Source organism: Nicotiana tabacum, chromosome 22, assembly GCF_000715075.1.
Source record: "Nicotiana tabacum cultivar K326 chromosome 22, ASM71507v2, whole genome shotgun sequence".
NCBI classification, from domain to species: Eukaryota; Viridiplantae; Streptophyta; class Magnoliopsida; order Solanales; family Solanaceae; genus Nicotiana; species Nicotiana tabacum.
Genome location: NC_134101.1, coordinates 231,109,015 through 231,120,135, shown reverse-complemented (window position 1 = coordinate 231,120,135; position 11,121 = coordinate 231,109,015).

Genomic DNA, 11,121 nt, shown 5'->3' with positions numbered 1-11,121 from the left:
AAATCAATATATTCGATAGAAACTCACTTAAATAGGAGTGAAAATCAATAAGTTCATAAACAGGCCCCTCAGGCAAAGCGTCACTCATGTGCATGTATATATCTATCGCTCCTCAATCACTCGTGACTCAACTCTTACCAATCAGCGCTCACACTCAGCACTCACGCTCAATAGGTACCATATAGTAACCGTTGCGACGCGCAACCCGATCTATATATCGCTGCGGCGTGTAGCCCAAACACACACACACACACACACACACACACACACACACACACACACACACACACACACACACACACACACACACACACACACACACACACACACACACACACACACACACACACACACACACACACACACACACACACATATATATATATATATATATATATATATATATATATATATATATATATATATATATATATATATATATACACACATCCATAAATATATAATCCTTATAGTTACGCCCTCGACCTCTCTCAGTCATTAACCTCACAATCAGACTCTCGGTCTACCTTAGTCATTAACCTCACAATCAGACTCTCGGTCTATCTCAGTCATCATCTCACAATCAAACCCTCGGTCTATCAGTAATTCAGGGAACTCAGCCCAAACAGTTTTCATATTTTGAGAAGTAAAGTGATAAAATCAGATTTAAACGATAACAGGTAAAACATGACTAAGAATATGCTTTCAAAACAAATAGAGTGAGGAAGAATAGCTAAAGAGCCCCTAAGGGTCTCAACAGGTCGGCACAAGGCCCCAAACATGGCATACATCCCAATATATAATATCAATCTAAAAAAATATGGAATATCATAAAATTTCAAATCAAATACGCGACTTAACAGTCGTACGTGACGAACCACGTCACAATCCCCAATGGTGCATGACTCCACGCTCGTCATCTAGCATGTGCGTCACCTCAAAGTAGCACAACGATGTGGAATCCGGGGTTTCAAACCCTCAGAACAGTATTTACAATCATTGCTTACCTCGATCCGATCCAAACTCTAGCCCGCGATGCCTTTGCCCTCACGAATCAACCTCCGGATGCTCCAAGTCTAGCCACAATCAGTACATAACCATTAGAATATGCTAAGGGGACGAAACTCACTCAAAAATATTCAATTTACATCAAAATTTCCGAAATTGCCCATACTCGGCCCCTGGGCCCACATCTCGAAAATTCGAAAATATTTGCATCAACGGATTTCTTATCTCCCCACGAGTTCATACATACCAATAACATCAAAATCCATCCACAAAGGACCCTTCAAACCCCAAATGTTTGGTCTCCAATTTCAAGCCTTAGTTCTTCAATTTTAGGCTTAGATTTCATGATTTTCTTGGTGGAATTCACATAATAATCGAGTTTTTAGTCCAAAATTCTTACCTCCAAACCTTTCCCCTTGAATCCCTCTTCAATCTCCTTCAAAAATCTCCAAAAATGATCAACTATGGAGGAAATAAGCCTCAAAACTGTGGACAAGACGAGCTTAAAAATATTCTGCCCAGGCATAATTTTTCTCATCGTGATCGCGAAGCATAAAAACTCAGCTTCCACAATTTACTCTATGCGAACGCAAATAAGCCTATGTGAATGCAATGCTCAAGCCCCTATCTCCATGCGATCGCGGACTGCCTCACTCATTCGCAATGAACAAATATCCAGCCAAGACAGTCACACCCCGAACCTGGTCCTGGACGTAACACGACACTCGGTGCCTGACTACTTGTGACCGAGCGAACAAACTGGCTGGCTAAATCAACATGTGATATCATAACATACTGAATAAGGAAGATAAACTAACACATGCTGATATACGAAAAGTCTGGATGACACAAATCAAAGTGCGGAAATACTAACACAATTCTGAAACATATTTGTAGCCAACATAACTTAATATGAAAAGTGTGAGACTCTGTCTAACTGTTACTCTAGTCTATGAAGCCTCTATTGAAGTACTGAAAGTACTAACTATCTGTAAATACTGAAAGGCTGTAAAGTAATGATAATGCCCCGAAAGAACTGGGGATCACCAAATAGCTGATACGAGAGTCCTAGCGCTCTGAATCGTCAACTTGTAAATCATTACCTGCATTGTGAGATGCAGGCCCCAGGCAAAAGGGACGTCAATACATTTGAATTATACTGGTATGTAAAGCAACTGAAAGAAAGAATTAAAAATGCTAAAACTAAAACTAAGCTGATAACTGAGAATTGATAATTAATAACAGAAATGATAACTATTGAAACTAAAACTGAATTGATAACTGATAACAGATAATTGATAACTTAACTGATAGCTGATAATTGAACTGATAACTGATAACTGAATTTATAACTGGTAACTGATATGATAGCTGATAACTGAACGATAACTAATAATTGAACTGAAAGGAAGTAAGGAAATGAATACTCCCTCTTCTAAATGATGAACAACCTGTTTATCTGAATATTAAAATGCGGCCTCAGGCCCAATATATATATGTGCACAAGCTGCGGCCTCGGGCCCAAGTATACGTATATATAACTGCGACCTCAGGTCCAAAATGCATAAAGCATAAACTGCAGCCTTACGCCCAAAGATGCATAAAGCATAAACTGCGGCCTCAGACCCAAATACAAGTGTTCAACATTCAATGATATAAAACTAGGAACTGAGAATCATACTACAATATGTGATAGTGAAATACTGAATCACATTGAGTTACATAATACTGGAATACTGGATCACACTGAGTTACATAATACTGGAATACTGAATAGGACTAGACTGAGACATGTATTCTTGAACTGATTATGAACACTGAAACTTCAACTATTTATGGCATACTAAGTAATCTATACTATGACTCGGGGGCATCAAACCCAAGTCTATATCGAATATGCACTGAGCTCACAACATTCAGAATGAAAGTCATGAACGAGTTATGAAGCTAGAGAATAGAAGTTCTACAACTATTCAAGGAACTAGGCTTAACTATATTTCTGAGGCAATTGATACGTCGTAAAAGAAACGTAGTGTAGGGAGAATCATTAACATTCTCAAACATAGAGAGTTAGCCTCACATACCTTAACTTCCTGCTCTTGAGCGTAATACAACATTCGCCAACCCTTTCAACTCCAATCTATATAAATACAAGTCAAAGGGATTCCATATTAGCAATAATGCTCATGTTTTGGTCTCTTAGGCATTTTATCAAACACTTGGTGGCATAAAGCTTCATAGTCCTTATTAATGGTGTTTCTACACCCAATAACTCATTCTCTTGCTCTTAGATAAATTCTAAAGTCTCAAATGGTTATAAATAACATTATTCTTTATCACCCATAAGGTAATCAACACCCATAACCAATAATAACCAATCAACAACCCAAACTTATCACCTTTTATGCTTTTCTATCTAACCCATCAACTTATATCTCATGAAATAGAGTCTATAATCATTAATTCAATGATAGAATCAACTAGAGGGTGGAGATATTACCTTTTTGAAGTTCAACCTCCTTGAATTCGAGTTCTAGGGTTTCTTCTCTCATCAATGATGTTCCAATCGAATATCTAATGATATAGAGGGTTTACCCATATTAATAGGATGTTGGGAAATTGAAATAAACATAGAATCACCATTAGAACTTACCTTGGGTGGTGGAGGGACCTTTAAGGAGTTAGGTTTTTGAGAGATTTCTTTTGTAGAGCAAGTTTTTATGTTTTGGGGCTGTAGGGGATGAAATAGGGCTAAAAGAATGACTTCCCAAGTCGTCCACCGCATCCCGGTTGGCGCGGCCGTGTTCCCGACCGCGGTAAATCACTGAGACACTGCCTCGCCACCGCGGCCGCGGTAAAACGTGGCAGGACCGCGGTGGTTGCACACCTCTCTGTAAAATGGGCATAACGTTTTGCACAGAGCTCCATTTGGGTTCCATAATATATCGTTGGAAATCTATTTCAACGGCCTACAACTTTCTTGCTTTGATTCTTTTCAGATTCCTTACAAATTGTCACTAAAACCTACTGGAAGACAGACCTTCTACAAACTTAGTCGATTTTGCCAAATCTAATGCACCTCACTTTCCATCTTGATTTTGAAACAACTATTTTCACCCATAATCACCCCGATGGGACTTCACATGTTCAAAATATATCCTTACTACTCCTTCAACTCATTCATACCTAAGACGATTATTTTACGGGGTGTTACATTATCTTCCCCTTGGGATCATTCGTCCTCGAATGATTGTCCTGACTGTAACTTCTGCTAACTCCGGATCTTAAATGGGTCTGGTGCAACCATGAAATTTCATCAACACTTGCATACCAAACATAATGAATACATGATTACTGAACTGTTGAGATACTGAACTGAACTGCATTGACTGAATATTGATCTGCCATGAATACGTTAATACTAAACTAACATGGATATCTGAATATTGAACTGGCACGAATATTTGAGAATTGAACTAACATCAATATCAAAGTACTAAACTGACATGAATATCTAAGTATTGGACTGACATGAGTTGCTGAGTATTGAACGGACTTGAATATCTGAGTATTGAACTGACATGAGTATCTGAGTACTGAACTAGCATGAGTATCTGAATACTGAACTGACATGAGTATCTGAGTACTGAACTGACATGTGTATTTGAGTGCTGGAAACTTGAATGTTATAACATTACATGCGAAATACCGGTTGTACCACCACTAATTCTGGTGGCAACTCCAACTCATAAGCTAATTGACTGATCCTTTGCAAGATTCTATATGGCCCAATATAGTAGGGACTATGCTTTCTCTTCTTCTCAAATCTCATAATGTCTATCATAGGCGAAACTTTCAAAAACACCCAATCAACAACTTGAAACTCTAGGTCTCTATGTCGCACGCTCGAATAGGACATTTTGGCGGCTCTGAGGTTTTTTAAAATGCTCTTGAATCAACTTAACTTTCTCTATAGTCTGATATACCAAATAAGGTCCTAACAACTCTACTTCTCCAACTTCGAACCAACCAATTGGTGATCTACACCTTCCCCCACACATAGCTTCGTATGGTGCCATCTTGATACTAGAATGGTAGGTTATTATTAGCAAGGCCAATAAGAGGTATGTGATCATCCCAAGTACTTTTAACATCAAGGAAATATCCTCAATTGTTTGAACAATGCGCTCTGCCTGGCCATCTTTTTGAGGATGAAAAATGTGTGCCTAATAATTTCTGAAAGAACTTCTAAAAGTTCATTTTAAACTGAGCACCACAGTCCCAAATGACGGACCACAGAGTCCCATGTAATTAGACGATTTCCTGAATGTATAACTTGGTATAATCTTCTATTGAATCTGTAGTCTTTACTGGCAAGAAATGTGCTGACTTGGTAAGTCGATTTACAATCATCCAATCAAATCATGATTTTAAAATGAGAAAGATAATCCCGTTTATAAATTTAATATTTACCATCTCCACACAAAATATGTGTATTTTATGATAAAACACTAGGCTTTTTGCTGCTCGCTTTCACTTGTTGACAATTAAGACAATTGGTCGCAAGCTTGCGACGTTCTTTTTCATGTAGTTCATCCAATCAATCTCCTTGGTCATGATGCATATTTGGGGGACCTGGATGGAAATAATACCAGGAATTATAGGCTTCTAACATGATCTTCCCTTTTTAAGTCTATCTATGTCTGGAACACACAATCTTGGTACCTCAAAGTACCATCATCTCCCCTTTATTCGAAAGCCATCATCTTATACTTGTGAATCTCCTCTTTCATCTACAACAAGTAGCAATCATCAAACTATTTCTCCTTCACTTCGCCTACTAAAGGGGAACAAGTCATATTCTAGACAACAACTCTGTCATCTTTTAGAGTCCGAAGTCGAACTCCTATCTTGGCTGGTGAATTTCTTTTACCAGAGTTCTCTTATCTACCTCAATCATGAGTTATACTTCCCACACTTTATCTTCGTAAGAACTTCATGAAAACACTTATAGAATTGTTGTGAGCTAAGTGTTTAACTATTATTCTGAAGACTAGAGTCTCGTGCAATGGCACTACCCTCATGATACATAACTGGGCATGATTCTATAGCTTTCTGTGATCATTTTATCATCAATAACTAAACTCGGTGATCATTCTACTCACTTTGTTTTTCTTACACTTGCTAGACATAATCCGTGTGGTAATTATACAATTTTCCCTCATTACCGAACTGATTTTCTTTTTCATATCCATGCTACTATTCGAATTTCAGATCTCCAACTGGGCTTAATAAAAATTTTCACATCACCCCTTAGACCACATGTCTTATACTTGTGGATCCTTCTCTTTTGCTGGGATCCAAATAACTTTCCTTATTCTCTGCAATCCTTTGCACTCTACGTCAATGACGACTCATCTTCCAACTTACTTTTGAGAAATCTTTCTTACTAGGAAAAACTAAATTATTCACTTAACGGAAAGCTAATGTATTCACAGCTATCATATACAATCTTAATAATTTAACTTTGCTCACACTGTCAATCCTGGAGAAACCACATTACGATAATTCCTAAAGGTTATTCTTCTATAGTTTGTGCTCTCACTGCTAGATAATATTTTTTCCCACTACTACTGTACTTCGAGTTTAACTTAAACTCTTTGGGTTCTAACACACGTTCGGTATTTCAAACTGTCATCCACTCACTAGAGTTAACCTGGATAAGTGAATCAAATTGTATCCCTACTAGCTCTGCTGAAAGTGCTAATTCACTGTATCAACTCAAAACTTACTTACTATTCTTTTACTAACCACCTGCTAGCATCATATTTTCTTCTCCTGCTTTGAATAACTAAAGTGAAGCATAAGGTTGCTCCTAAATTCCCTCATCAGCTGACCATATTCTTTTGCCGCACACTATCATTCTTTTCGAACTATGTACATGGATCACACTTAGGGAAATTCATCTGTCTTAAACAAAATTAAAGTATGTAACCCCAAACTTTCTATATAATATAAAATCATATCATATTATAGACATTCTGGGTAATCATTTAGTCACATAACCTAAGGGGGGAATTGCCATATCTTTTATCTTACACCAATAGTTGCTTCTTATAGTAACTTACTATTTGCAAGAATTAAAAGAAATTGTTCTCTGAGGTAAAACACATACAAATACACTACCATGCACAAACTTATCCTTCAAAGTATACCATCATCTGATAAATCACTTCTTGCACCATCCAGTGAGTCTTGGTCTTAATCCAGACCTAAAGTATGCAAACGTTTTGCTATAATCACTATTACTTACATTTTCTCTGAGAACCAATATGCATCACTGTATACTCACAAGTCACCAGAAATTTTGATGCACTAAAAATTAGATACTTGGTAAACATATAACTGAATACCGGAGTACTGAATAACCACAAACTTGCTAACTAAAATATTGTATAACTGGTAATTGAGGTAAACTGATAACAATAAGGTTATGCTTTAATCTGTGCTACTATCCATTGCATCCCACTTTTAATATCCTCTTAAGTCTCATATTTACCAACATGTACTCCATAATTATACCCCAATGGACAATTATCCTCTATAGGACCTTAGGTTTCTCCTGCATGTCGCTTTGGCATTCAAACGTTTGGAATTCAATAGGAAGAGAAGGTTAACTATTGCTCTAAGCTTCATGGAACGATCTAGAGTAGAAAAAAGTGAGACAATCCTGAATGTCTTGGTAGTTAACCATTTATATGAGTGGCCGGCACACACATATAAAGGAAACTCCACTGGACACGGCTTGATAGACTCCTTAGGACTCTTGAACCTAGTGCTCTGATACCAAGCTTTGTCACGCCCTGAACCTGGGCCTGGACGTAACACGACACTCGGTGCTTGACTACATGTGACCGAGCAAACCAACTGGCTGACTGAATCAACATGTGATATCATAATATATTGAATGCGAAAGATAAACTAACACATGCTGATATACTGAAAGTCTGGATGATATAAATCAAAGTGCGGAAATACTAACACAATTCTGAAACATATTTGTAGCCAACTTAGCTTAATATGAAAAGTCTGAGACTCTGTCTAACTGTTACTCTAGTCTATGAAGCCTCTATTGAAGTACTGAAAGTACTAACTATCTATAAATACTGAAAGGCTGTAAAGTAATGATAATGCCCTGAAAGAACCAGGGATCACCAAACAGCTGTTACGAGAGCCCTAACGCTATGAATCGTCAACCTGTAAATCATTACATGCATTGTGAGATGCAGGCCCCGGACAAAAGGGACGTCAGTACATTTGAATTGTACTGGTATGTAAAGTAACTAAAAGAAAGAATTAAAAATGCTAAAACTGAAACTAAGCTGATAACTGAGAATTGATAATTAATAACTGAAAAGATAACTATTGAAACTGAAACTGAAATGATAACTGATACGGATAATTGATAACTGAACTGATAGCTGGTAATTGAACTGATAACTGATAACTGAACTGATAACTGGTAACTGATATGATAGCTGATAACTGAACGGTAACTAATAATTGAACTGAAAGGAAGTAAGGATATGAATACTCCCTCTTCTGAATGATGAACAACCTGTTTATCTGAATATTAAACTGCGGCCTCAGGCCCAATATATATATGTGCACAAGCTATGGCCTCGGGCCCAAGTATGCGTATATATAACTGCGACCTCAGGTCCAAAATGCATAAAGCATTAAACTGCGTCCTCAGGCCCAAATACAAGTGTTCAACATTGAGGGATATAAAATCAGGAACTGAGAATCATACTGCAATATGTGATAGTGAAATACTGAATCACATTGAGTTACATAATACTGGAATACTGGATCACACTGAGTTACATAATACTGGAATACTGATTAGGACTAGACTGAGACATGTATTCTTGAACTGATTATGAACACTGAAACTTCAACTGTTTATCGCATACTGAGTGATCTATACTAAGACTCGGGGGCATCAAACCCAAGTCTATATCGAATACGCACTGAGCTCACAACATCCAGAATGAAAGTCATGAACGAGTTATGAAGCTAGAGAATATAAGTTCTATAACTATTCAAGGAACTAGGCTTAACTATATTTTTGAGGCAATTGATATGTCGTAAAAGAAACGTAGTGTAGGGAGAATCATTAACATTCCCAAACATAGAGAGTTAGCCTCACATACCTTAACTTCCTGCTCTTGAGCGTAATACAACATTCGCCAACCCTTTCAACTTCAATCTATATAAATACAAGTCAAAGGGATTCCATATTAGCAATAATGCTCATGTTTTGGTCACTTAGGCATTTTATCAAACATTTGGTGGAATAAAGCTTTATAGTCCTTATTAATGGTGTTTCTACACCCAATAACTCATTATCTTGCTCTTAGATAAATTCTAAAGTCTCAAATGGTTATAAACAACATTATTCTTTATCACCCATAAGGTAATCAACACCCATAACCAATAATAACCAATCAACAACCCAAACCTTTCACCGTTCATGCTTTTCTATCAAACCCATCTACTCATATCTCATGAAATAGAGTCTATAATTATTAATTCAATGATAGAATCAACTAGAGGGTGAAGATATTACCTTTTTGAAGTTCAACCTCCTTGAATTCGAGTTCTAGGGTTTCTTCTCTTATCAATGATGTTCCAATCGAATATCTAATGATATTGAGGGTTTACCCATATTAATAGGATGTTGGGAAATTGAAATAAACATAGAATCACCATTAGAACTTACCTTGGGTGGTGGAGGGACCTTTAAGGAGTTAGGTTTTTGAGAGATTTCTTTTGTAGAGCAAGTTTTTATGTTTTGGGCCTGTAGGGGATGAAATAGGGCTAAAATAATGACTTCCCAAGTCGTCCACCGCGTCCCGGTTGGCGCGGCCGTGTTCCCGACCGCGGTAAATCACTGAGACACTGCCTTGCCACCGCGGCCGCGGTAAAACGCAGCAGCACCGTGGTGGTTGCACACCTCTCTGTAAAACGGGAATAACATTTTACACAGAGCTCCGTTTGGGTTCCATAATATATAGTTGGAAAGCTATTGCAAAGACCTACAATTTTCGTGCTTTGTGTTTTTCCATATCCTTTACACATGTTCACTAAAACCTACTAGAAGACAGACTTTCTACAAACTTAGTCGATTTTGCCAAATCTTATCCACCTCACTTTCCATCTTGATTTTGAAACAACTATTTTCACCCATAATCACCCCGATGGGACTTCACATGTTCAAAATATATCCTTATTACTCCTTTAACTCATTCATACCTAAGCTGAATTTTTTGCGGGGTGTTACAAAGACCCTAGGTCCAATAACTCTATGCGAACGCGACCTTCCCTACGCGTTCGCGATCAACAATATCTTACCTCTATGCGATCGCAACTCATCCTTCACGAATGCATTGAACAAAATGGACTACCCCTCAAAAAGCTCTATGCGATCGTGAACCCTCGTACGCGATCGCAATGAACAAAAAATACCTGCAACTGAAACCTGAAAATCTGCAACTCTCACAACATGAAATTGATCTGTTTAACTACCCGAAACTCGTCTGAGGCCCTCCGGACCTCAACCAAACATTCCAACATATCCCATGACATCATTCAAATTTGTTCCCACCTTCAGAACACTCAAAACAACATCAAAATACCAAATTTGCATCGGATTCAAGCCTAAGAATTCCAAAAATTTCTAGATTCCGCTTTTGATCATAAACCCGACCAAACCACGTCCGAATGACCTGAACTTTTGCACACACGTCACAAATGACACAACGGAGCTACTGCAACCTCCAGAATTTCATTCTGACCCTTATATCAAAATCTCACCTATCAACCGAAAAACGCCAAAATCTCAATTTTGTCAATTCAAGCCTAAACCTTCCATGGAGCTCCAAAATACATTTCGATCATACTCCTAAGTTCCAAATCACCTAACAGAGCTAACCAAATCATTATAATGAGGCTATAATGAATAATTAAATACATTAAATGCTACGTTACATAATTATTATAATCAATACAAATTCTCTAACATATCCAGTACTGAATGCCCGTCAAATT